This window comes from Rana temporaria, unplaced genomic scaffold, assembly GCF_905171775.1.
Source record: "Rana temporaria unplaced genomic scaffold, aRanTem1.1, whole genome shotgun sequence".
NCBI lineage: Eukaryota > Metazoa > Chordata > Amphibia > Anura > Ranidae > Rana > Rana temporaria.
Window position 1 is genome coordinate 72,854 of NW_024404531.1, and position 26,505 is coordinate 99,358.

Below are 26,505 nucleotides of genomic sequence, written 5' to 3' on the forward strand. Positions count from 1 at the left end.
GTAGACCAGCGACACCCGTCTGGCTGAAGATTCACACCTCCGGACAGCCTAGACTGGGGGGAAGGGCGCTTGCCGGGTACAGGCAAACGGGCAACTCTCAGCGAGCCCTCCGGTGGGGCCAGAAAGCCGCTCGCTCGGAACAGAGAATAATTGGGTGATCGCTTCTCGGCCTTTTGGCTAAGATCAAGTGTAGTCTCCACTGCCTGATTCTTAGTCAAGAGGTGTCTGGGGTACCCGGAGGTCGGCCTTGGGGGGATCGTTCTCTACGGAGAGCCCCCCCTTGCTGCTATTGGCCCGAGGCTTAGTCCCCAGACAACGGGTTGCGATCACCTCGCCCTACCATCCATGTGGTGGGGGTGGGATCGGTGGGCGAGAGGATGATTGGGCCGCCTAGCGCACCCAATACTTTGAGGCTGGCCGTGGCCGAGCCTAAGCGTGATGTTGTTGGTTTGCACTTTGTTCAGAAGCGTTTGATCGAAGAGCTTTTTGGGATGCGGAGAGAAAGCATATTTTGCGTGCAGTGTTTCCCCACTACTGGATTGTATGACGTTACATTCTGGAAAAAAGAAGACCTGCAGACATGCCTGCTTCGGAAGGGGGAGAAGGAAGGCCATGAACTATTGGATGGGATCATGTTCCTGTCAAGTGAGACAACAGTGCGGCTCCCCATCACTGTGCATATGTTCAACCCTTTTGTACAGGATGGGGAGATCGCTGCCTTTTTACATAGGTACTGCGAGTCAGTTTCTGCGGGCGTGAAACTGACAAATGTTTTCGGTACTTTTAATGGGCAGCGTAGATTCTGGGTCACCTTCCAGGCGGACAAGGAAGGGGTCGGTGGCGTCCGGCACCCCCCCCAGACCTTCTCCATAGGGCGGAACCGGGGGTATCTGTGGTACCCTGGCCAACCACTGTTCTGCAGGCAGTGCTTCGCGTTCGGGCACACCAAAGACCAGTGCGAGTCCGGGTTGGCCTGCCGCAACTGCTTCAAGCAGGGTCACGGGGCGAGCCAATGTCCAGAGGGTAAGAGCTGCCACATCTGTGGGAGCCGTACCCACCTGGCTAGGCAGTGCCCTAAGGTTGGAAAACCAGCAAAGCCATCTGAGTCCACAACCGTGGCGGCGGGAATAAGATCGGTGGAGGCTTCAGGAGCGGTTGTGGAGCAAAGGGCACTGTCGTACGCAGATGTGGCCAGAGGTGGTCCTCCGGCTGCCGCGGTGAACTCCGGTGACCAGACCACAGGGCTACCCGAGGAAGTAGGGGAGCAGGCTGCCTGCCCCCCTATGGAGGGTGAGCCCGGTCCCTCCCCTCTGGACGCCGTGGGGGAGGAAGGGACCTCTTCTCTTCCCGAGAGGAGTGTCCCTGACAACCTCATGGCCGAGGGGGAGGCGGAGGGGAGCGGCATGGAGTCGGAGGGCCCCGAGGTGGAAGGGATGGAAGTGGGGCAGCCTTCCTTAAAAAGGAAGATGGAGGGTGCAGAGGCCCCTACTTCCTCCCAGGACATTGGCTCCTTTCCAGACTCCCCGGACCCCGGATCATCGGAAGCAGTTGTTGACTCGGACTCCTCACAGGCGCCATCATACGTGAGCACTGGTCAGGTGTCCAGCCTGCAGGAGGTGATGGGGTACTGCAGGCCCGGTTCGGTGGAGAAGGGGAAGGAGAAGGAGTCCGCAGGGGTAAGTTCAGTGTTGGGGGTGAGCCATCGTACCCGATCCGGAAAAACAAAGAAAAAGAAAAAGTCATGACGGGAGTATGATCCTTTTCTAATATTTTATGGCCTTACGGGTGTCTTCCCTCAATTGCAGAAGTATTGGGACGGCTGGTAGGCGGGCAGCGATCTTCCAAAAAATATCTGGAATCGCTGCCGATTTGATTTGCCTACAGGACTGCAATTTGAGGGAAGCCCCCCACACCGCTAAATGGACCCTAGGGGATGCGGTGTGGTCCCTCGGCCGAAGCAGGAATACGGGTGTAGGGGTTTTATTTAAAAATAGGAGGATCAGGATTTTAAGGAAGGTGGAGGTGGAGGTGGGGAGATGTTTGTGTGTTTTTTTAGAGTATGGGGGTGTTTGTTTTAAATTGTTTTGTGTTTATGCACCGGTGGATAAAAAAGGAAGGCTGGACCTGTGGGAGAAAATGAAGTTTTTTTTGGGGGGGAGGGATCCGGTTATTGTGTGTGGGGATTTTAACTGTATTTTACGCAGGGGGGATAGGTGTGGGGCTGGTGGTGGGGATATTGATAAGTCGGGGAAGGAGTTGGGTGAGGTTTTAAGTTTGTTTGGTTTGAGGGATGTGGGTGAAGGTGGTGGTTTTACATATTTTAGTGATCGGGGAACTGTACAATCACGTATTGATTTTTGTTTTATTTCCAAAAATTTGCAGGCACAAGATTTTACTGTCACACGGGAGCCTTTCTCGGACCATGGTAGGATCGAATGTGTTGTAAGTATGGATCCAGAGGTAACGTATGGTAAAGGTGTATGGAAGTTGAATGTGGAGTTGTTGGAAGATGAGAATGTGAAAAGAGAGTATGGGGTGTTTTTTGGAAGACTGAAGAGGAGGAGGAATGATTTTTTAAGTGTGATTGAGTGGTGGGAGTGGGTGAAAGAGCAGACTAAGAGGTTTTTTGTGAGGAAGGGGTGTGAGATTGCAAGGAAGGAGCGTGAGGTGTATGAATGGTGGCTGAAGAGGTTAGAATATTTGGAGGAGCTGAGAGAATGGGGAGAGGATGTGGGGTGTGATTTGGTGGAAGCAAGAAGGAAGTTGAGAGGTTTTATGGAACGAAGAGGGAGAGAGATTATGTCACAAGCGAGGATGGTGGTGAAAGAGAAGGATGAGAAGTGCACGCGGTTTTTCTTTAAGAAGGTGTATGGTGGGAGAGTGGATTTGTCAAGTGTGTTGGATGAGAATGGGCTGGAAGTGAATGGGAAGGAGAGAGTGGGGGAAGAAGTTTGTAAGTTTTATGCGGAGTTGTATAAGGAGAAGAAGAGGGATGCGAGAGTTGAGAAGGATGTGTTGAAGCAGGTGGAGATGTGTTTGGATTTGGATGATAAGAGTATGTTAGGGGAGAAAGTGAGTAAGGAGGAAGTTGATGAATGTCTTGGGAGTATGAAGAAAGGGAAAACGCCTGGTAGTGATGGTTTGCCTGTTGAGTTTTATTGTGCGTTCTGGGATGTGATTGGTGATTGTGTGTATGAGATGGTGATGAAAGTTCTGGAAGTTGGGAGGATGCCTGATTCTATGATGAAAAGTGTGATTGTTTTATTGTATAAGAAAGGAGATAAGCGTGAGTTGAAAAATTGGAGGCCTATATCGTTGTTGAATGTGGATTATAAGGTTGTGGCGAAAGTGTTGGCAAATAGGTTGCGTGCGGTAGCGGAGAAATTGGTGGGAGAGGAGCAAGTGTGTGCGGTGCCTGGGAGGTCGATTGCAGAAAGCTTGTTGAGTCTGAGGGATGTGTTGTGGTTATGTAAGGAGAGGAAGCAGGAGGTGGCTGTGTTGGCTGTGGATTTTGAGAAAGCGTTTGATAGAGTGTCGCATGAGTTTATGTTTAAAGTGTTAAGGAGAATGGGGATACCTGAGGTTCTGATTGGGTGGATTAAGTGTTTATATAGAGGTATGGTAAGTAAGGTGTTGCTGAATGGATGGCTGACCAATGACATCAACATTGGGTCAGGAGTGAGACAGGGATGCCCGTTGTCGCCTGTTTTGTTTGTTTGTGTAATTGAGCCGTTGTTGAGGATGTTGGCAAAAGATAAGTGTGTGAGGGGAGTTGAGGTTCCTGGGAGTGGGGGTAGAGTTTTGAAGGTGATTGGATATATGGATGATGTTACTGTGGTTTGCAAGGATATGGTAGGGTTAAGAAGGGTGAAACTATTGATTGAGATTTTTTGTATGGCAAGTGGGTTTTGTGTGAATATGGAAAAGAGTGAGTGCAAGTTGTTTGGGGTGTGGGGAACGGTTGAACAATGTGGTTGGAAGTTTTGTGTTGGAGGATTGAGGATTTTGGGTGTTAAGTTTGATGGAGATTTGTATGGGAGAGAGAGTTGGCAGGATGTGTTGGCGAGAGTGAAGAAGAAAGTGGATTTTTGGTCTCTAAGGACTTTATCGATGGAAGGGAAAGTGTTGGTTGTGAAAGCGGTTGTGATTCCTATTTTGTTGTTTTTGTATTATGTATTTCCAGCGCCTGATAGAATGATGAAGCAGATTGTGAGAGTGTGTTTTTCGTTTTTTTGGTCGTCGCGGATGGAGAAGTTGAAGAGAGAGAAAGTGATGAAAGGTGCAATGAATGGTGGGAAAGGAATGGTGAGTATTGAGAAGTTTCTGGTGGTGAAGTATGTAAGTATGTGTGTGAGATTAAGTGAGAAAGAGAATATTGCAGGATGTATGGTGAGATATGCTGGTGGGAGTGTGTTGCGGAAATGTAAGTTGTGTGAGGTTGATCTGAGGAAGCCTGTATGTTTTGTTGCGCCTTGGTTTTATGTGAGGATTGATAGGTGTATGAGGAGGTATGAATTGCGAGATGTGACGCGGGATAAATGGTGTGAGAGTAAGAAGATTGTGCAGTTGTTGAAAGAGAGGGAGGAAGTGGAAGGAATAGGTGGTTTGAGAGTTGCTGAATGTAAGAAAGTCTGGAAGAATGTGTGTTGTAAGGGTTTGGACAATAGGCAGAAAGATGTTGCATGGATGGGGGTGCATGGGTGTTTGCCTACGAGAGAGTTTCAGAGGAGGAGAAGGTTGGTTGATAGTGAGGTGTGTCCGAGGAGTGGGTGTTGGGGGATTGAGAGAGTGATACATGTGTTTTGGGAGTGCCGGTATGCTAGGAAAATATGGAGTAGGATGGAGAAGATGGTGAAGGGATTGACTGGTGTGGATGTTTTAACATATGAGATGGTGTTGTATGGTTTGAGTGATCTAACGTGGAATGAGGAGAGATTGTTGTGGATAGTGGTGAATTGTGTTAAGGAATGTTTGTGGGATGTACGGAATATCTTTGTTTTTAGGCAAGAGATTGTGAAAGTGAGGGAATGTGTGGCCATGGTCCGAGGAAGGATTTTTAATTATGTATATTTTGATTTTAAGAGATTGGGTGAGGGTGATGCACGGAGGTTGTGGAAAATTGATATGTGGAAGCAATGGTGTATATAATGTGTGTTTTTTTGTTCGGGATTATGTTTTTGATGTTTTTGATGGAATTAACCTTTATTTTTTGTCTTTCAGGGTGAGTGCAGGTGGTGGTGAAGGGACAGTGTGGAGAAAGTGTATAGGAGTGATTTTGTTTGTGTAGGGATAGGGTTGAGGGACAGTGTATTGTAGGGGTAGTTTTTTGATCTTTGTTGTTGCTAATCGATGGGTGGATGGGGATTTCTTGTAAAATGTTTTTTTTCTTGTTATCTTGATTTTTTGCTATATTTTGCTGTATTTTGTTATTTGTTGTTGTATGCTTTGTTATTTACCTTTTTGTGGGAGGGATTTTCGGGAGGGTTTTGTGGGTGGGTTCTGGGAGGGAAAGGGGTGTGTTATGTAAATATTGTCAACATTTTTTTGTATTATGTAAATATTGTCTTTTTGTATTATGTAAATATCGTCTTTGTTTTTGTATTATGTAAATATCGTCTTTGTTTTTGTATTATGTAAATATTGTCTTTATGTTGTATTTTAAATATTGTACAAAACTTTAAGACCTTTTTTGTACATATTTTGTCAAATGTTACTTTGTATTTTACTTGTGAAATTTTAAATAAAAGAATTAAAAAAAAATCTGTTCTTATCAGTTTTCGGAGGAGCGCTGAAGCACTTCTTTAGTAGAGGGCTGAAGCAATCCAAAGATGTGATAGGCACCTGGAAGGATGGTTTCAGCAGGGGCTATGCTTTTGCTACCCGACAGTACTGGGGGCAGGCCACTGGTCGAGTCTGAGCCATCTGGAAGGGTGCTCCTGATTGAGAGCAGAGAGGCATGAGATCTTAGCGGAAGGCCGGGGCCCTGGCCTTCTGGCCTGGATTTGATGCGGTTCCTAACCCGCCTTACCAGTTTCCTTGAGAGGGAAAGCGGAGCTGCGCAGCTAGTACCTCTCGGGTTTAATTAGGTAGGGAGCGAAAGAGGTGCGCCTCCGGTAGCTCCTGATCCTTTCTGGTGGAGGTGGGAAGGGGGCCGTGGCTGTCCGGGCCGTGGACCAGGGTCCATTGAAAAGCCTGTGGAGATAGTGCCCCTGGAGTGGCAGTCCAGGGGTGCCATACATTGCACTGAGTGTGTGAGGGACACTCAACGTGTGGCACCTTTTTGGTCACTTATCTCCACACACACTTTTTTAGCACCTGCCTCTAGGGCCAGGCCTTTTGGCTAGGACCAGAGGAATTTTTGATTCCTGGCCGGAGGGCCGGCCAATGTATTGCACATTGGTCACTTTACCTCACTCTCCCATCTTCCTTCTTCCCCACTTTCTTTTTATTTTTCCCCGTGTTTGTCTAGTTTGTCACTTATTTTTGTTTGGTGCACTGCACTTTATGTGTGATAAGTAGGGTGCTGGTCCTCGGGCCTGCCCTGAACGTCTTGGGAGTGGGTGGACATGGCCTTCTGGCTTAGTTCGCCTGCTCTCATGGGGTCTCCCTTCGGGGGAGCCTCACTGTTGTGTCCGTGCTGGCTTCGGCTACATGGGCCTTGGATGGGTTCATGTGGCTTCGGCTGCATGGACCACTGACAACCTCAGTCCCTGTCAGGAGCCTTGCGCCCCGGGGGATCAGGGTCAGGCCCTCTTCGGAGGGCCTATTGACGATGCACCCGTCACAGGTTTTTGTTGCACCTCCTTATGTGTGTGCACTTTTTCCCTGCACCGGGTGAAGTTTTTGGGTTGTGTTTTGCACGCCACAGGCTTTTCAATAGAAAAAATCTGTTCTTATCAGTTTAATATCTGATACGTCCCCTATCTGGGGACCATATATTAAATGGATTTTTAGAACAGGGAGATGGAAGAAGAGCTTGCTCTGTCCACTCCACGCATCGACCTGGTATTGCAGTACCTCCAGGACCGGTGCACCCCTCTCTTACGCAGTGTCAAAAAATAGATTTAACTGGAACATCATCCAACTTGTTTGTCTTGTGTGTTCTTGTTGCTTGCTGCTGACAATGTTTCTTGCTTAAACTCGGTTCCGTGCTCCAATAAACTGGCATTTAACCCTTGTGTCTTTGTCTTCATTGCTTCTTGTCACTTTCTTGCCAAATGCCACTACTTTATCAAGTTACCTGTACAGCAACACCTAGATTTAGTCAGGGCATCCAATTTTCGACAAGTCAGCTAGTGTTCTACTCCTCGCTCTCTCTGTCCTAAGGCCCAAAATGAAGCCTTCGATAAGCAGTGACTACTCTGCTGACAAACAAGGGGGCTGAATTTGCTCCATTGCTGTGTGCCTTGCTGCATGCAGCAGCTAGCTAGAAAAGTCAGCTGTGGCAAGGGTTTTTTTTATTTTTATCCCGAGGATCCCTTAGTCTTTGACTCCCTCTAGTGGCCCTCGATTTTCTTCCACGTTATGTTAACTAAGTCCACGTTATGCTAACTAGGAGGCCGGCCCATGCAAATGATTTTCCTTGTTGAACGTGAACGAGGAGCAACGAGAAGCACCTGAACGTGTGCAATTCTTATTTTGGGATGACTGAGGGTCATGACTGGGCTCCAGCAGTGTTGGGCAGGTGTCAGAAAAGGGTGGATTGTCCAGTAGACAGGGGGTCAGGCCTGTAGACCAGCGACACCCGTCTGGCTGAAGATTCACACCTCCGGACAGCCTAGACTGGGGGGAAGGGCGCTTGCCGGGTACAGGCAAACGGGCAACTCTCAGCGAGCCCTCCGGTGGGGCCAGAAAGCCGCTCGCTCGGAACAGAGAATAATTGGGTTATCGCTTCTCGGCCTTTTGGCGAAGATTTAAAAGTCTAAGCCAAGAGGTATCAGAAGGCACTAACCTTACTCGGCCTGGGGGTGTTTCCTTTATTGGTACACCCCCTGCTGCTATTGGGTAAGGAACTGCCAGACGTTCACGAGCTGGGATCCAGTCCAAACCAATCGGGTTTGGACTTTCTTTTTGGAGATGGCGAATCGGGGGCTTCGTGATTCCCTGCGATTTCTGGTGCGACCAGATTTGAAGGAGAAGATCAACTTGAAGACGATCGTTGTGGATGTCCTGATTGATACCTTCAACCTGGCGGTGAGTCAGATATTATGTCTGCAGGATTTTCCTGGACAAGGAATTTATGATGTTACGTTTCTTTCTACCGAGGTTTGCTGGAATGTTTTTGAGTTGGCAAAGGAGAAAGCTGAGACCGGTATCCTGAAAGGTATAGGAGTTATCCCTCTATTTATGGAGGAGGACAAGATGATTATTGTCCATATGTATAGTCCATTCTCGGATGTCCTAAAGGTAAGAGCCTTCTTAAAAAATTATTGTGAGGAGTTGAAGGGGGGAGAAAAGGTTCTAAATAAATTTAAGATTTGGACTGGGAAATACCGTTTTTTTGGTAAATTTAAGTTGGACAAAAGTTGTGTTGGGGGAGTTAAACGCCCACCTGCGGTGTTTTCCATTGGTGGTGAAAGAGGGTATTTATACTACCAAGGACAACCCAGATACTGCCGCAAATGCTTTTCCTACGGACATATTGCAACAGAATGCGAAATGACAGAAAAATGTCGTTTCTGCAAACAGATTGGACATAAGGCCAAAGATTGCACTGCTGTTAGGACATGTGATATTTGTCAAGAAGCTGGCCACCTGGCCAACCAATGCCCGCTCTACACATCCCAGAAGAGACAATTTTGGGGTACTAACTCTAAGGCAAAGTCGGGGGGTGAGCAACAACAGGAAGCTGGTACCAGCGGTATGCGGGAGGGGGCTGGAGGACCCCCTGAAAAGGGGCGTTCAGACGGCGTGCTCCCCACTGCAGTGGTATTTGGCGACCAGCCCAAGGACGCAGATGGGAAGTGTGATAGCGTGTGGGACATCAGCAGGAAGGCGGCGGAAGCTGCCATCGTTGGTGACCCTGACGCAGTTACCCCCGGACCTGCAGAGGGCGAGAAGGCGGATCACGCGGGTGGTCTTGACGTGGTTGCAAGTCCCCCCCGTGAAGAGGACAATATGGATGTGGGCGTATCGGAAGAGGAGTTCCCAGAGTCCGGAGGAGAATCGGAGAAAGAGGAAGAGGGTAGGCACAAGATGGGCGGTGTGGAGGCTGACCCTAGCCAGTACTCAAGACAGGCCTTGATTGGCAACTTGTCGTCAAGCGACGGAGAAGAAGAAATGGACAGTGTGGATAGCATTGGCAGTATAGAAGATGGACAACAACTGCTCCCATCATCAGAGACAGGTGTGAAACGACCTCGCATCGAAGGCGATGATGAGGGAGTATTACAAATTGATATACCTGGGGATTCTGAAGAATCTGCCAGTTCACCAGTAACCTGGAGGAAACAGAGGATGCAAGAGGAGACTGAGCTGAAGGAAAATACCAACTAAGAATTACGATGGCAGTGTATTTCTATTTTTTGATGGCGCTGATCATCAGCTCACTTAATGTGAGAAGCATGAAATCTGGCCACAGGAATGCAGTAATCATGGAACACATGTGTTCCGTTAAAGCAGACATTATATGTCTACAAGAATGCGGTATTGAAAACGTGAGCGGTATTAAAGAATGGCAGAAGGGAGTTGCAGTGTGGGCCGCAAGTAGCACCTGCAGATCGGAAGGAGTGGGGATACTCATAAAAAACCCTAATTTAAAAATCATGTCCTATGAAGAAATAGTACCTGGGAGATGCTTGTTGGTGACACTGGACTATCTGGGTGAACAATTGAGAATTATTAATTGTTACGCACCTGCGGACAAAAACGCTAGAAAGGAATTCCTTAGTGTTTTAAGATTGTATTTGCCTGGGAGGATGGCGACGGTGGTCGCAGGTGACTTTAATTGTGTAAGGAAGAGAAACGAAAGACAAGGGGCTGGAGGTGAGGGCAGTGTGGACGTAACATCTAAAATGCTTAACGATTTGGTGAGTGATTTTAGAATGAAGGACGCCGCTATGGAAAAAGAAGAAAGTAAAGTTACACATACCTTTTTTTCAGACAAAGGAACTGTCTCTTCAAGAATTGATTTTTTATTTTTATCCGAGTTTTTGGAGGTGGAGGAGTATGTGGTGACCCCGGTTCTTTTTTCTGACCACAAGGTGATTTCCTGCAAATTGGATTTAGGGGTAGGGGTAAAGTTTGGCCCCGGGGTGTGGAAACTAAATGTATCTGTGCTGGAGGAGGAGGAGGTGATTCAACAATTGTATATGTATTGGGAGGAAGTGGTGGCAAGAAAGTCAGAGTTCCCCAATGTATTAATATGGTGGGACTGGGCAAAGGAACGGATTACTGCTTTTTGTCAAAGAGCTTGCAGAGTCAGAGCAGCCCAAAAAAAAAGGAACGATGACAGACTTATACAAAGATTGCACTTTCTTTATAAGTGCCAGAGGTGTGGAGTGGAGGTGTCAAAAGAATTGGAAGAAGTAAAGGAAGAGAGAACTAAAATGTTAAAAGAGAAAGGGAAAAGCATAATATTTAATGCTAAAGTACGTGAGATGGAGGAGGGGGAACAGTGTACCCGGTTTTTTTTCAAGAAAGTTTTTTCCAACAATAAAGTAATGAGATCTGTGATATCAGGTGATGAGGAGGTGGAAGGTGAAAAAATGATGGAGGAGGTGGTTAATTTCTATAAAAATTTGTATGGTGCACAGAAGGAAGTACCAAAGAAAGAATTGAAAGAATATTGTACAGTGGTTGATAAGGGTGTGAACGAAGAAGAGATGCAATGCTTATGTGACCCAGTGTCTGAGAAAGAGATTGAGGATGTCCTTGGGTGTATGCAGAAAAATAAAACACCCGGAAAGGATGGCCTCCCGGTGGAGGTGTATCTTAAACTTTGGCCTATACTCAAGGAGCATTTGGTGGAGGTGGTGAAATATTGCGTCAATGAAGGGACAGTCTCCCCTTCTATGAGAGAGGGGGTGATAACTTTGATTTTCAAAAAAGGAGACCGAAAAGATATCAAGAACTGGCGCCCGATTACCCTGCTGAACGCAGATTATAAACTAGTGGCAAAAGTGTTGGCTAGCAGGTTGAGTAGGGTGGTTGGTAAAATGATAGGGGACTCGCAGGTTTGTGCGGTACCAGGACGCAGAATATCCGATATTCTGGTATTTCTCAGAGATCTGGTCTGTTATGGTCAAATGAACAATATGCCATTAGCCCTGATGGGCATAGACCTTGAGAAGGCCTATGACAAGGTCTCTCATACATACTTGTTTAGAGTATTGACCGAGATGGGCTTGCCTGAACCCTTTTTAAAAACCCTAAAGGGACTATATTGTGGAATTAAGAGCCAGGTGCTGGTGAATGGCAATTTGTCGGAAACCTTTTCTGTTTTGTCGGGGGTAAGACAGGGATGCCCTCTGTCCCCTTTAATGTTTGTTTTTGCTATCGAACCTTTGTTACAACATGTACAGAACGATAAATGTTTTAAAGGAATATTTGTGCCTGGAAGTGACGGGAGTCATGCTAAATCTGTTGGTTATATGGATGACATAACCTTTATGTGTTCCTCTGTAAAAGACGCAAAAAGGGCGGAATTACAGTTAAGTCTATTTGGAAGCATGTCAGGGCTAAACGTGAATTGGCAGAAGAGCCAAATTTGTATCATGAGCGGGACATGTAATCTAGAAGAGGTAAAGGTGAAACAAACCGAGTCCTTAGTTATTTTGGGTACCCATTTTGAAAGAAATTTATTGAACCAGAAGAATGCAGAAAAAATGTTGGAGAAAGTACAAAAAAAAGTGGAGTTTTGGAAACTCAGACGCTTAACACTGACAGGAAAAGTCCTTATTGTAAAATCTGTTATTTTACCGTTACTATTATACTTTGGATCATGTTTTCCCCCTGGTGTAAAATGGACCCAGAAGATTACACGCGTTCTTTTTACTTTCTTTTGGGGCTCCAAGATGGAGAGATTACAACGGAAGATAGTGCTGATGAGCCCGGAACATGGTGGCTATGGGTTCCCAGATATAGGGACATTTATGGCCATGCACTTATGGTTGACACACTACAAAGTGTTTGTAGCTGGAGGTTTGAAGGCGCACCTGATGCGATATTTGGCTGGATGGTCCCTGGTGAAATGGGGATGGTGTGGGCGAGATCTTTTAAAACCCACAGCCCTAGTGACCCCCTTGTTTTATCGCCAATTGAATGAGTTTTTTAAAAAATTTAAGTTGACAGAGTTGGGTGTTGGTGCAGTCGGAAAAGTCATTCTGGTCAAGTGGCTACGGAAGGAGGAGGTCAGAGCCAATATCTTTGGTCTGGGACCTAGACACACGGATAACTGCTGGAAGAAGGTTTTTATAAAAGGTGTGTCTAATAGACAAAAAGAAATAACATGGATGGCATTTCATGGTGTGTTGCTGACTAAAAACTTCTTGAAGGCAAGAGACTTGGCAAGAGATGAAATCTGTCCAAGAGAAGGATGCCAAGAAATAGAAGTGGCCCAACATGCCCTGTTCAGTTGTTCTTTTGCCAAAAGAGTTCGGCAGAAACTGATACCCTTTATGGAGAATGTGGTGGAGGTTAAAGGTGTGAACATTTTGATTTGGTATTTTGGTTTGTTTGAAGGAGATAAAACCAAAGAAAGAAAACTTTGGATAATGGTCAGCATCCTCAAAGAGGTGTTGTGGGATGCCAGATGTTGGGAGGTGCGACGAAAATGCACCTTATCAGTAGAGGACTGTACCAATTTGTTTTTTTCTAGACTCTATGTAGTATTGTTGGTGGATAGGAGGTGGATGGGGAAAGTGGAGGCAGATACGTATTGGGGTTGGGGGAGACGGACGGGTGGGGGAGGGTGGGGTTGAAATGTATTTTATGATGTGTATATGTATGTGTTGTTTTTTTTGCAAAAAATTGAAAAAAAAAATATATACCTAGATGATGTGTAAAGCATGATGCACGAGAGAATCTTTGTGCGGTTCTTTTTGAAAGAAAAGTTGCATGCAGGTAAACTGATAGGTATGGAAAAAAAAAAAAAAAAAAAAAAAAAAAAAAAAATCTGTTCTTATCAGTTTAATATCTGATACGTCCCCTATCTGGGGACCATATATTAAATGGATTTTTAGAACAGGGAGATGGAAGAAGAGCTTGCTCTGTCCACTCCACGCATCGACCTGGTATTGCAGTACCTCCAGGACCGGTGCACCCCTCTCTTACGCAGTGTCAAAAAATAGATTTAACTGGAACATCATCCAACTTGTTTGTCTTGTGTGTTCTTGTTGCTTGCTGCTGACAATGTTTCTTGCTTAAACTCGGTTCCGTGCTCCAATAAACTGGCATTTAACCCTTGTGTCTTTGTCTTCATTGCTTCTTGTCACTTTCTTGCCAAATGCCACTACTTTATCAAGTTACCTGTACAGCAACACCTAGATTTAGTCAGGGCATCCAATTTTCGACAAGTCAGCTAGTGTTCTACTCCTCGCTCTCTCTGTCCTAAGGCCCAAAATGAAGCCTTCGATAAGCAGTGACTACTCTGCTGACAAACAAGGGGGCTGAATTTGCTCCATTGCTGTGTGCCTTGCTGCATGCAGCAGCTAGCTAGAAAAGTCAGCTGTGGCAAGGGTTTTTTTTATTTTTATCCCGAGGATCCCTTAGTCTTTGACTCCCTCTAGTGGCCCTCGATTTTCTTCCACGTTATGTTAACTAAGTCCACGTTATGCTAACTAGGAGGCCGGCCCATGCAAATGATTTTCCTTGTTGAACGTGAACGAGGAGCAACGAGAAGCACCTGAACGTGTGCAATTCTTATTTTGGGATGACTGAGGGTCATGACTGGGCTCCAGCAGTGTTGGGCAGGTGTCAGAAAAGGGTGGATTGTCCAGTAGACAGGGGGTCAGGCCTGTAGACCAGCGACACCCGTCTGGCTGAAGATTCACACCTCCGGACAGCCTAGACTGGGGGGAAGGGCGCTTGCCGGGTACAGGCAAACGGGCAACTCTCAGCGAGCCCTCCGGTGGGGCCAGAAAGCCGCTCGCTCGGAACAGAGAATAATTGGGTTATCGCTTCTCGGCCTTTTGGCTAGGATCAAGTGTAGTTCTACCTTGGTCTTGGCCTTAAGGTAACGACCGGTGCCAGTCCCTCTCGGCCTTGGGGTGTTTCCTTAATTGGTACCCCCCTTGCTGCTATTGGCCCGAGGCTTAGTCCCCAGACAACGGGTTGCGATCGCCTCGCCCTACCATCCATGTGGTGGGGGTGGGATCGGTGAGCGAGAGGATGATTGGGCCTCCTAATGCGCCCAATACTTTAAGACTGGCCGTGGCCGAGTCTAAACGTGAAGCTGTTGGCTTGCATTTTGTTCAGAAAAAGTTGATCGAGGAACTTTTTGGGATGGCGAGAGAGAGCATTTTCTGCGTGCAGTGTTTCCCCACCACTGGATTGTATGATGTTACTTTCTGGAAAAAGGAAGGCCTGCAGACATGCCTGCTTCGGAAGGGAGAGAAGGAGGGCCATGAATTATTGGACGGGATCATGTTCCTGTCAAGTGAGACGACAGTGCGGCTCCCCATCACTGTGCATATGTACAACCCTTTTGTACAGGATGGGGAGATCGCTGCCTTTTTGCATCGGTACTGCGAGTCGGTTTCTGCGGGCGTGAAACTGACAAATGTTTTCGGTACCTTCAACGGGCAGCGTAGATTCTGGGTTACCTTGAAGGCGGATAAAGAGGGCATCTTTGGCGTCCGGCACCCCCCTCAGTCCTTCTCCATCGGGAGTAATCGCGGCTACTTGTGGTACCCTGGCCAGCCGCTTTTCTGCAGGCAATGCTTTGCATTTGGACACACGAAGGACCAGTGTGAGGCCGGGTTGACCTGCCGTAACTGCTTCAAGCAGGGTCACGGGGCGAGCCAGTGTCCAGAGGGGAAGAGCTGCCACATCTGTGGGAGCCGAACCCACCTGGCTAGGCAGTGCCCCAAGGTATCAAGAACAACTGAGCCCACAACCGTGGTGGCGGAAATTAGGGCGGTGGAGGCTCCTGAGACGGTTGTGGGCAGGAGGGTGCTGTCCTACGCAGATGTGGCCAGAGGTGGTCCTCCGGCTACCGCCGTGGTCTCCCAAGATCAGGCCCCCGTGCTACCCGAGGAAGTGGTGGTGCGGGCCGATGCCTGCCCCCCTATGGAGGGTGAGCCCGGTCCCTCCCCTCTGGACGCCGTGGGGGAGGAAGGGACCTCTTCTCTTCCCGAGGGGAGTGTCCCTGACAACCTCATGGCCGAGGGGGAGGCGGAGGGGAGCGGCATGGAGTCGGAGGACTCGGAGGCGGAGGAAGGGATGGAAGTGGGGCAGCCTTCCTTGAAAAGGAAGATGGAGGGCGCTGAGGCCCCTACTTCCTCCCAGGACATTGGCTCCTTTCCAGATTCCCCGGACCCCGGGTCATCTGAAGCAGTTATTGACTCGGACTCCTCACAAGCACCATCATATGTGAGCACTGGTCAGGTGTCCAGCCTGCAGGAGGTGATGGGGTACTGCAGACCCGGTTCTAAGGAGAAGGACAAGGAGAAGAAGACCGGAGGGGTAAGTCCGGGGTTGGGGGTGAGCCATCGTACCCGATCCGGAAAAAGCAAGAAAAAGAAAAAGTCATGACGGGAGTATGATCCCTATCTAATATTTTATGGCCTTACGGGTGTCTTCCCTCAATTGCAGAGGTATTGGGACGTCCTGCAGGCGGGCAGCCGTCTTTAAGATCTTGACCGGGTATACTGCCGACATTTTCTGCCTGCAGGACTGCAATTTGAGGGAAGACCCGCCCACCGCAAAGTGGGATCAGGGGGTTGCGGTGTGGTCCTTCGGCCGAAGCAGGTGTACGGGTGTGGGGGTACTTTTTAAAAATAGGAGGATTAAGGTTTTAAGGAAGGTGGAGGTGGAGGTGGGGAGGTGTTTGTGTGTTTTTTTAGAATATGGGGGTGTGTGTTTTAAGTTGTTTTGTGTGTATGCACCAGTGGAGAAGAAGAAAAGGCTGGACCTATGGGAGAAGATGAAGTTTTTTTTGGGGGGGAGGGATCCGGTTATTGTGTGTGGGGATTTTAATTGTATTATACGTAGTGGGGATAGGTGTGGGGGTGGAGGTGGTGGTGGTATTATTGACAAATCGGGGAAGGAGTTGGGTGAGATTGTGCGTTTATTTGGTTTAAGGGATGTGGGTGAGGGTGGTGGGTCTACTTATTTTAGTGATAAAGGCACTGTACAGTCACGTATCGATTTTTGTTTTGTTTCTAAAAATTTGCAGGCGGAGTCCTTTGCCGTGCATCGGGAGCCTTTCTCGGACCATGGTAGGATCGAATGTGTTGTGAGTATGGATCCGGAGGTAACGTATGGTAAAGGTGTGTGGAAGTTGAATGTGGAGTTGTTGGAAGATGAGAATGTGAAAAGAGAGTATGGGGTATTTTTTGGAAGACTGAAGAGGAGGAGGAATGATTTTTTAAGTGTGATTGAGTGGTGGGAGTGGGTGAAAGAGCAGACTAAGAGGTTTTTTGTGAGAAAGGGGTGTGAGATTGCAAAGAAGGAGCGTGAGGTGTATGAATGGTGGCTGAAGAGGTTAGAATATTTGGAGGAGCTGAGAGAATGGGGAGAGGATGTGGGGTGTGATTTGGTGGAAGCAAGAAGGAAGTTGAGAGTGTTTATGGAACGGAGAGGGAGAGAGATTATATCGCAAGCGAGGATGGTGGTGAAAGAGAAGGATGAGAAGTGTACAAGTTTTTTCTTCAAGAAGGTGTATGGTGGGAGGGTGGATTTGTCAAGTGTGTTGGATGAGAATGGGCTGGAAGTGAATGGGAAGGAGAGAGTGGGGGAAGAAGTTTGTAAGTTTTATGCAAGTTTGTATAAGGAGAAGAAGAGGGATGCGAGAGTTGAGAAGGATGTATTGAAGCAGGTGGAGATGTGTTTGGATTTGGATGATAAGAGTATGTTAGGGGAGAAAGTGAGTAAGGAGGAAGTTGATGAATGTCTTGGGAGTATGAAGAAAGGGAAGACGCCCGGTAGTGATGGTTTGCCTGTTGAGTTTTATTGTGCGTTTTGGGATGTGATTGGTGATTGTGTGTATGAGATGGTGATGAAAGTTCTGGAAGTTGGGAGGATGCCTGAGTCTATGTTGAAGAGTGTGATTGTTTTATTGTATAAGAAAGGAGATAAGCGTGAGTTGAAAAATTGGAGGCCTATATCGTTGTTGAATGTGGATTATAAAGTTGTGGCGAAAGTGTTGGCGAATAGGTTGCGTGCGGTAGCGGAGAAATTGGTGGGAGAGGAGCAAGTGTGTGCGGTGCCTGGGAGGTCGATTGCAGAAAGCTTGTTGAGTCTGAGGGATGTGTTGTGGTTATGTAAGGAGAGGAAGCAGGAGGTGGCTGTGTTGGCTGTGGATTTTGAGAAAGCGTTTGATAGAGTGTCGCATGAGTTTATGTTTAAAGTGTTAAGGAGAATGGGGATACCTGAGGTTCTGATTGGGTGGATTAAGTGTTTATATAGAGGTATGGTAAGTAAGGTGTTGTTGAATGGATGGCTGACCAATGACATTAGCATTGGGTCAGGAGTGAGACAGGGATGCCCGTTGTCGCCTGTTTTGTTTGTTTGTGTAATTGAGCCGTTGTTGAGGATGTTGGCAAAAGATAAGTGTGTGAGGGGAGTGGAGGTTCCTGGGAGTGGGGGTAGAGTATTGAAGGTGATTGGATATATGGATGATGTTACTGTGGTTTGCAAGGATATGGTAGGGTTAAGAAGGGTGAAACTATTGATTGAGATTTTTTGTATGGCAAGTGGGTTTTGTGTGAATATGGAAAAGAGTGAGTGCAAGTTGTTTGGGGTATGGGGAACGGTTGAACAATGTGGTTGGAAGTTTTGTGTTGGAGGATTGAGGATTTTGGGTGTTAAGTTTGATGGAGATTTGTATGGGAGAGAGAGTTGGCAGGATGTGTTGGCGAGAGTGAAGAAGAAAGTGGATTTTTGGTCTCTAAGGACTTTATCGATGGAAGGGAAAGTGTTGGTTGTGAAAGCGGTTGTGATTCCTATTTTGTTGTTTTTGTATTATGTATTTCCAGCGCCTGATAGAATGATGAAGCAGATTGTGAGAGTGTGTTTTTCGTTTTTTTGGTCGTCGCGGATGGAGAAGTTGAAGAGAGAGAAAGTGATGAAAGGTGCAATGAATGGTGGGAAAGGAATGGTGAGTATTGAGAAGTTTCTGGTGGTGAAGTATGTAAGTATGTGTGTGAGATTAAGTGAGAAAGAGAATATTGCAGGATGTATGGTGAGATATGCTGGTGGGAGTGTGTTGCGGAAATGTAAGTTGTGTGAGGTTGATCTGAGGAAGCCTGTATGTTTTGTTGCGCCTTGGTTTTATGTGAGGATTGATAGGTGTATGAGGAGGTATGAGTTGCGAGATGTGGCGCGGGATAAATGGTGTGAGAGTAAGAAGATTGTGCAGTTGTTGAAAGAGAGGGAGGAAGTGGAAGGAATAGGTGGTTTGAGAGTTGCTGAATGTAAGAAAGTCTGGAAGAATGTGTGTTGTAAGGGTTTGGACAATAGGCAGAAAGATGTTGCATGGATGGGGGTGCATGGGTGTTTGCCTACGAGAGAGTTTCAGAGGAGGAGAAGGTTGGTTGATAGTGAGGTGTGTCCGAGGAGTGGGTGTGGGGGGATTGAGAGAGTGATACATGTGTTTTGGGAGTGCCGGTATGCTAGGAAAATATGGAATAGGATGGAGAAGATGGTGAAGGGATTGACTGGTGTGGATGTTTTAACATATGAGATGGTGTTGTATGGTTTGAGTGATCTAACGTGGAATGAGGAGAGATTGTTGTGGATAGTGGTGAATTGTGTTAAGGAATGTTTGTGGGATGTACGGAATATCTTTGTTTTTAGACAAGAGATTGTGAAAGTGAGGGAATGTGTGGCCATGGTCCGAGGAAGGATTTTTAATTATGTATATTTTGATTTTAAGAGATTGGGTGAGGGTGATGCACGGAGGTTGTGGAAAATTGAAATGTGGAAGCAATGGTGTATATAATGTGTGTTTTTTTTTGTTCGGGATTATGTTTTTGATGTTTTTGATGGAATTAACCTTTTATTTTTTGTCTTTCAGGGTGAGTGCAGGTGGTGGTGAAGGGACAGTGTGGAGAAAGTGTATAGGAGTGATTTTGTTTGTGTAGGGATAGGGTTGAGGGACAGTGTATTGTAGGGGTAGTTTTATGATGTTTTGATCTTTGTTGCTAATTGATGGGTGGATGGGGAGTTCTTGTAAAATGTTTTTTCTTGTTATCTTGATTTTTTGCTATATTTTGCTATATTTTGCTGTATTTGTTATTTTTGTTGTATGCTTTGTTATTTACCTTTTTGTGGGAGGGTTTTGTGGGTGGGTTCTGGGAGGGAAAGGGGTGTGTTATGTAAATATTGTCAAAACCTTTTTTGTATTATGTAAATATTGTCTTTTTGTATTATGTAAATATCGTCTTTGTTTTGTATTATGTAAATATTGTCTTTATGTTGTATTTTAAATATTGTACAAAATTTTAAGATCTTGTTTTGTACATATTTTGTCAATGTTACTTTGTATTTTACTTGTGAAATTTTAAATAAAAGAATTAAAAAAAAAAATCTGTTCTTATCAGTTTAATATCTGATACGTCCCCTATCTGGGGACCATATATTAAATGGATTTTTAGAACAGGGAGATGGAAGAAGAGCTTGCTCTGTCCACTCCACGCATCGACCTGGTATTGCAGTACCTCCAGGACCGGTGCACCCCTCTCTTACGCAGTGTCAAAAAATAGATTTAACTGGAACATCATCCAACTTGTTTGTCTTGTGTGTTCTTGTTGCTTGCTGCTGACAATGTTTCTTGCTTAAACTCGGTTCCGTGCTCCAATAAACTGGCATTTAACCCTTGTGTCTTTGTCTTCATTGCTTCTTGTCACTTTCTTGCCAAATGCCACTACTTTATCAAGTTACCTGTACAGCAACACCTAGATTTAGTCAGGGCATCCAATTTTCGACAAGTCAGCTAGTGTTCTACTCCTCGCTCTCTCTGTCCTAAGGCCCAAAATGAAGCCTTCGATAAGCAGTGACTACTCTGCTGACAAACAAGGGGGCTGAATTTGCTCCATTGCTGTGTGCCTTGCTGCATGCAGCAGCTAGCTAGAAAAGTCAGCTGTGGCAAGGGTTTTTTTTATTTTTATCCCGAGGATCCCTTAGTCTTTGACTCCCTCTAGTGGCCCTCGATTTTCTTCCACGTTATGTTAACTAAGTCCACGTTATGCTAACTAGGAGGCCGGCCCATGCAAATGATTTTCCTTGTTGAACGTGAACGAGGAGCAACGAGAAGCACCTGAACGTGTGCAATTCTTATTTTGGGATGACTGAGGGTCATGACTGGGCTCCAGCAGTGTTGGGCAGGTGTCAGAAAAGGGTGGATTGTCCAGTAGACAGGGGGTCAGGCCTGTAGACCAGCGACACCCGTCTGGCTGAAGATTCACACCTCCGGACAGCCTAGACTGGGGGGAAGGGCGCTTGCCGGGTACAGGCAAACGGGCAACTCTCAGCGAGCCCTCCGGTGGGGCCAGAAAGCCGCTCGCTCGGAACAGAGAATAATTGGGTTATCGCTTCTCTGCCTTTTGGCTAAGATCCAGTGTAGTTCTGCTGTGCTGGTGATTGGTCAGAAGGTGCCCGGGGTACCCGACGGTCGGCCCTGGGGGGATCGTTCCTCTTCGGAGGGGCCCCCCCTTGCTGCTATTGGCCTTAGGCTTAGTCCCCGGGCAACGGGAAGCGATCGCCTACTTACTTCCCTTTGTGGGATGTGGAGTAGTCCCTAGGTGAACATGGTGTTTACACCTGACGCACCAAATACAGTTCGGCTGTCTGTTGTTGAGGAGAGGAGGGATGACGTTGGGCTGCACCATATCCAGAAGCGCGTAATCGAGGAACTGTTGGGAATGGCTCGTGAGAGTATTTTTTGCGTACAGTGCTTTCCTTCCACTGGTGTTTACGATGTCACCTTTTGGGAGAAAGCTGACTTGCAAACATGTTGGCTACGGCAGGCGGAGAAGGAGGGCGACCCTTTATTAGACGGCATAACTTTTCATTGCCGGGAAAGCAAGTTGCAGATGCCGGTCATTGTCCACATGTACAACCCTTTCGTGAAGAACGAGGAGATTGTGGCCTTTTTGGCCATGTACTGTGATTCCGTTTCTGCTGGACAGGAACAGGCAAATATTTTTGGGACTTTCAACGGAAAACGTAAGTTTTGGGTCCAGCAGAAACGGGATCCAGATGGAATTGGAGGAGTAAGGCACCCACCCCAGACTTTTTCTATTGGGTCCAATCGTGGGTATCTTTGGTACCCAGGGCAGCCTACATTTTGCCGGCTGTGTTATTCCTTCGGACACACCAAGGAGGAGTGTGTAACTGGCGAGGTCTGCAGGAACTGCTTCAAACCTGGCCATAAGACCGCAGGCTGTGGGGAGGGCAGGAAATGCCATATTTGTGGTAGCCGGGAGCATCTTGCCCGGAATTGCCCGAAGGTGGCCCGGGGGAGTCAGCCAAGCCAGCAGTCGGGCCCACAGGGGAAAGACGCTGGAGGTGGAGAGTCACTGGAGAGTGGGGGAGGCAAAGCCTCCTACGCCGATGCAGTAAAGGGCAGTAACATCAGTGCCCCTCCCCCTGTGTGTGATCTAGCCCGTGCTGAGGATCTTCCTCGCGAGCCTCTAGATGCTGCCGTGGGGGACGCGCACTCCAGTGGGGCTGAGTGCGCGCCTGAGGCCCTGGCAGCGGAGGGTGAGCAGGAAAGGGAGGTAGTGGTGGCTGATGGGGGGGGGGCAGGCCCGAGTGCTGAGTGTCCTGCGCAGGAGGCAATGGACCTCAGCCATGACTCGCTGAAGCGGAAAAAAGAAATATCTCCTTTGTCTCCCTCACAGGTCATCGAGGACTACAGCGATGTGGGCTCTCCGAAGGAGGACGTGGCGGCTGACTCAGACGACTCGGGCCAATCTTACATCAGTGCTGACAAAGTGGAACATCTGCAGGATGTGACCGGCTACCACAGACCAAAGGCCAGGAAAAAAACAGAGGTAAAAAAAGGGGGGGTGGTTCCTGTGAAGACCCGGAGTTCTAAGGCGAGTAAGAAAAAGAAGTGACGGTCAATTTTCTTTTTTGTCTTGGACCGGTGTGCTGTCTAAAACTTCCCTTAGATGAAATTAAGGATCTCTTCACTCAATGTTAGGAGTATAAGATCTGCATACAGGAGGGCAGCTATTTTCCAACTTTTTGCTGCCCTGCCCTGCGATATTTTGTGCTTGCAGGAGTGCAACTTGAGTGAGGAGCCCCGGGCTGCTGGTTGGACCCAGGGACCTGCTGTGTGGTCCCTGAATAATAGAAAGAGTGGCGGGGTGTGTGTGCTCTTTAAAAATAAAAACTTTAAGGTCCGAAGGGTTGTACATGTGGACCAGGGCCGGTGTCTGCTGGTTTTTTTTGAGTTTGGGGGTATTATTTTTCGTTTGTTTTGTATATATGGGGCTGCTGTGAAAAATGAAAGACTTGCTCTTTTTGAAAAATTGAAATTTTTTTTGGGGGGGAGGGAACCTACTTTTTTGGTTGGGGATTTTAATTGTATTATTAGGGATGGGGATAGAGTGAGTAGTGGTGGGGTTGGTGGTGGTGGTAGCACAATGGACAAGTCGGGGAAGGAGCTTGGGGATATTGTTAGGACGTTTAATTTTATTGATGCTGGGTGTGATGGGGGGTCAACCTTTTTTAGTTCTGGTGGGAAGGTGTCCTCACGGATTGACTTTTGTTTTCTATCCAGGAACATGAAAAAAGAATTTTTTAAAATTGAGAAGATGCCTTTCACGGATCATGGTAGGATTGATTGTGGAGTAAGTATATGTGCTGAAGGTTTGTATGGGAAGGGGGTGTGGAAGTTGAATGTGGATGTGTTGGAGGATGTGAAAATAAGAGAAGAGTATGGTAGGTTTTTTTTGAGGTTGAAAGGTAGGAAGAATGATTTTGGAAGCATGGTTGAATGGTGGGAGTGGGTGAAAGTTAGGACAAAAGAGTTTTTTGTGAGGAAGGGGTGTGAGAGAGCGCGGAATGAAAGATTTATGTATGAAATGTGGCAAAAGAGGTTTGACTATTTGGAGGAAATGAGGGAGTTGGGAGAGGATGTGTCTGTGGAGATTGGAGAGGCGAGAGAGAAGTTGAATGAGTTTTTGGAGGCGAAAGGGAGAAAGATTGTGTTTCAGGCGAAAATGGAGGTGAAAGAGAAGGATGAAAGGTGTACTAAATTTTTCTTTAAGAAGGTGTTTGGAGGGAGGATGGAAATGAAGGATGTGGTGGATGAGAGTGGTGCGGTAGTAGTTGGAAATAAGGGTATAAGTGAGGTGGTGAGAAGTTTCTATTCTGAATTATATACGGCTGGTAAGATTGATGTGAGTGCGGAGAAAGAGGTTTTGGGTGAGGTTGAGGCGTGTTTAAGTATGGAGGATAGAGAGTTGTTGATGGCGGATGTAACGAAAGAGGAAGTGGAGAAATGTATGAGGAGTTTAAAAAAAGGGAAATCACCAGGTGGCGATGGGCTGCCGGTGGATTTTTATTGTGTTTTTTGGGAAGTGATTGGGGGGTGTGTTTTTGATGTATGTAAGGAGGTGTTGGCGAGTGGAAGTTTGTCTGAGTCTATGCGTGAGAGTGTTATTGTTTTGTTGCACAAAAAGGGAGATAGGAGTGATCTCAAAAATTGGAGGCCTATTTCACTTTTGAATGTAGACTACAAGATGATTGCGAAAGTTATGGCTGATAGAATGAGGGAGGTGATTGGGAAGATGGTGGGTGAAGAGCAAGTGTGTGCAGTGCCTGGAAGAAAGATTGCTGAGAGTTTGGTGAGTTTGAGGGATGCTTTGTGGTGGTGTAAGAGTAGGTGTCAGGGGGTGGCTGTGCTAGCAGTTGACTTTGAGAAAGCGTATGATCGGGTGGTGCATGATTTTATGTTTAAGGTATTGTCTAGGATGGGTGTGCCGGAGAGGATGATTGGGTGGATTAGGAGTATGTATAAGGGTATGGTTAGTAGAGTGCTTGTGAATGGATGGTTAACAGGGGAGGTGCAGATTAAGGCGGGTGTGAGGCAGGGGTGTCCGTTGTCCCCTGTGTTGTTTGTTTGTGTGATTGAGCCTTTGTTGCGTATGTTGAAAAAGGATAAAATTGTGAGGGGTGTGGAAGTGCCTGGTGGGGGGGGTAAGTGTCTGAGTGTGATTGGGTATATGGACGACGTGACTGTATTATGTAGGAGTGTGGCAGGTTTAAGGAGGGTGAAATTGTTAGTGGATGTGTTCTGTATGGCTAGTGGTTTTAGGGTGAATATGGAGAAGAGCGAGTGTAAGGTGTTTGGAGTGTGGAGCGATGTGGCATCTTGTGGATGGAAAGAATGTGTTGGTGGTTTGAGGGTGCTTGGTGTAAAGTTTGGCTGTGATTTGTATGGTAGAGAAAGTTGGGAAGATGTGAGAGGGAAGCTGGAGAGGAAGATCCAGTTTTGGTCTTTAAGATCCATGTCCTTGGAGGGTAAAGCCCTAGTGGTTAAATCTGTGTTGTTGCCAATATTAATGTTTTTATTTTATGTTTTTCCAGCACCAGACAGGGTGTTAAAAAAAATTATCAAGTTATGTTTTACTTTTTTTTGGTCGTCCAAAATGGAGAAACTCAAAAGAGACAAAGTTGTGAAAGGTAAGTTGAATGGTGGGAAGGGGTTGGTGTGCATTGAGAGGTTTCTGGTTGTGAGGTATATAAGTATGTGTGTGAAGCTTGGTAAGTCTGAGAGTTTGGCAGGGTGTTTTCTGAGGTATGTGGGAGGTGGTGTGTTGAAGAGATATAAGTTGGTGGAGTGTGATTTGAGGAAGCCTGTGTGTTTTAACCCACCGTGGTTTTACGTGAGGATTGAGAGAGGTATTAGGAGGTATGGTTTGGAGAGTGTAAGTAAGGAAGCTTGGTGTGAATGTAAGAAAGTATTGAAGATGATGGACGGAAGGGAGGATTTGGAAATAATAGGTGGTTTGAGTGAGGCTAAGAGTGAAAGAGTGTGGCGGAATGTGTGTGTCAGTGATCTGACCAATAGGCAGAAGGATGTGGCTTGGATGATTGTGCATGGGTGTTTGCCGACAAGGGTGTTTCAGCGGAGAAGGAGGTTGGTAGACAGTGAGGTGTGTCCGAGGGAAGGGTGTATTGGGGGTGAGGATGTGGTTCATTTATTGTGGAGATGTGTGTTTGCAAAAAAAGTGTGGAGGAAAATGGGTGGTTTAATTAAAGGTTTGACTGGAGTGGAAGATTTAACGTATGAGATGGTTGTGTATGGATTGTGTGATTTAGGGGATGAAAAAATGAGGTTGTTTTGGTTGTTGGTTAACTGTGTGAAGGAGTGTTTGTGGGATGTTAGGAACATTTTAGTTTTTAGGAGTGAAGTGGTAAGTGTGAAGGAGTGTGCCGCCATGATCCGTGGAAGGCTATACTTCTATGGGCTGTGTGACGTTAAGCAGCTTGGGTTGCCGAGAGCACAGGAAACCTGGTGCTTTAGGCAGTGGAAATATTGGGTGTAAGTTGTGTTCAGGGTTATGGTTTTTGGTTTTTGATGTATCTAACTTTTTCATTTTTGTCTTTCAGGGTGAGTGCAGACGGTGGTGAAGGGAAAGTGTGGAGCAAGTGTTGAGGAGTGTTTTTTGTTTGTGTAGGGATAGGGTTGAGGGATAGAATATTGTAGGGGTAGTTTTTTATTGTACTATTTTTGATGGGTGGAAGGGGTTTTCTGTAAATATTTTCTTGTTTTTTTTTGCCATTTTTATTGTTGGATATTTTGTTGATATATGCTTTGTTTGTTGTTTGCCTTTGGGGTTTTGTGGGAGGGTTTTGAGGGAGGGTTTCGTGGGAGGAATGTGGGTGTTATATGTAAATATGTGTCAAAAACTTTTTGTACTATGTAAATATTGTATTTTGTATTGTGAAATGTTTGTCAAAAGTTTTTTTTGTATTTCTTGTTTTTATTCTTGTACAGTATGTACAATACGTTGTTGTACATATTTTTTGTTGTTTTTGTCAATGTTTACTATGTATTTTATTTATGAAATTTTAAATAAAAGAATTAAAAAAAAAAAATCTGTTCTTATCAGTTTAATATCTGATACGTCCCCTATCTGGGGACCATATATTAAATGGATTTTTAGAACAGGGAGATGGAAGAAGAGCTTGCTCTGTCCACTCCACGCATCGACCTGGTATTGCAGTACCTCCAGGACCGGTGCACCCCTCTCTTACGCAGTGTCAAAAAATAGATTTAACTGGAACATCATCCAACTTGTTTGTCTTGTGTGTTCTTGTTGCTTGCTGCTGACAATGTTTCTTGCTTAAACTCGGTTCCGTGCTCCAATAAACTGGCATTTAACC

General features: G+C 46.4%; 4 non-coding genes across 4 annotated transcripts; all 4 read left to right on the forward strand.

Annotated features, from left to right (window-relative positions):
• The first annotated feature begins 6,854 nt into the window (after positions 1 to 6,854).
• Positions 6,855 to 7,039, forward strand: LOC120922154. Its single transcript, XR_005745094.1, has one exon. It is a non-coding gene; the product is annotated as a U2 spliceosomal RNA (small nuclear RNA).
• A 6,031-nt stretch (positions 7,040 to 13,070) lies between these two features.
• LOC120922146 lies at positions 13,071 to 13,266 on the forward strand. Its single transcript, XR_005745090.1, has one exon. It is a non-coding gene; the product is annotated as a U2 spliceosomal RNA (small nuclear RNA).
• Positions 13,267 to 19,658: 6,392 nt separating this feature from the next.
• On the forward strand, positions 19,659 to 19,842 carry LOC120922140. Its single transcript, XR_005745089.1, has one exon. It is a non-coding gene; the product is annotated as a U2 spliceosomal RNA (small nuclear RNA).
• A 6,331-nt stretch (positions 19,843 to 26,173) lies between these two features.
• Positions 26,174 to 26,370, forward strand: LOC120922137. Its single transcript, XR_005745086.1, has one exon. It is a non-coding gene; the product is annotated as a U2 spliceosomal RNA (small nuclear RNA).
• The last annotated feature ends 135 nt before the right edge of the window (positions 26,371 to 26,505 follow it).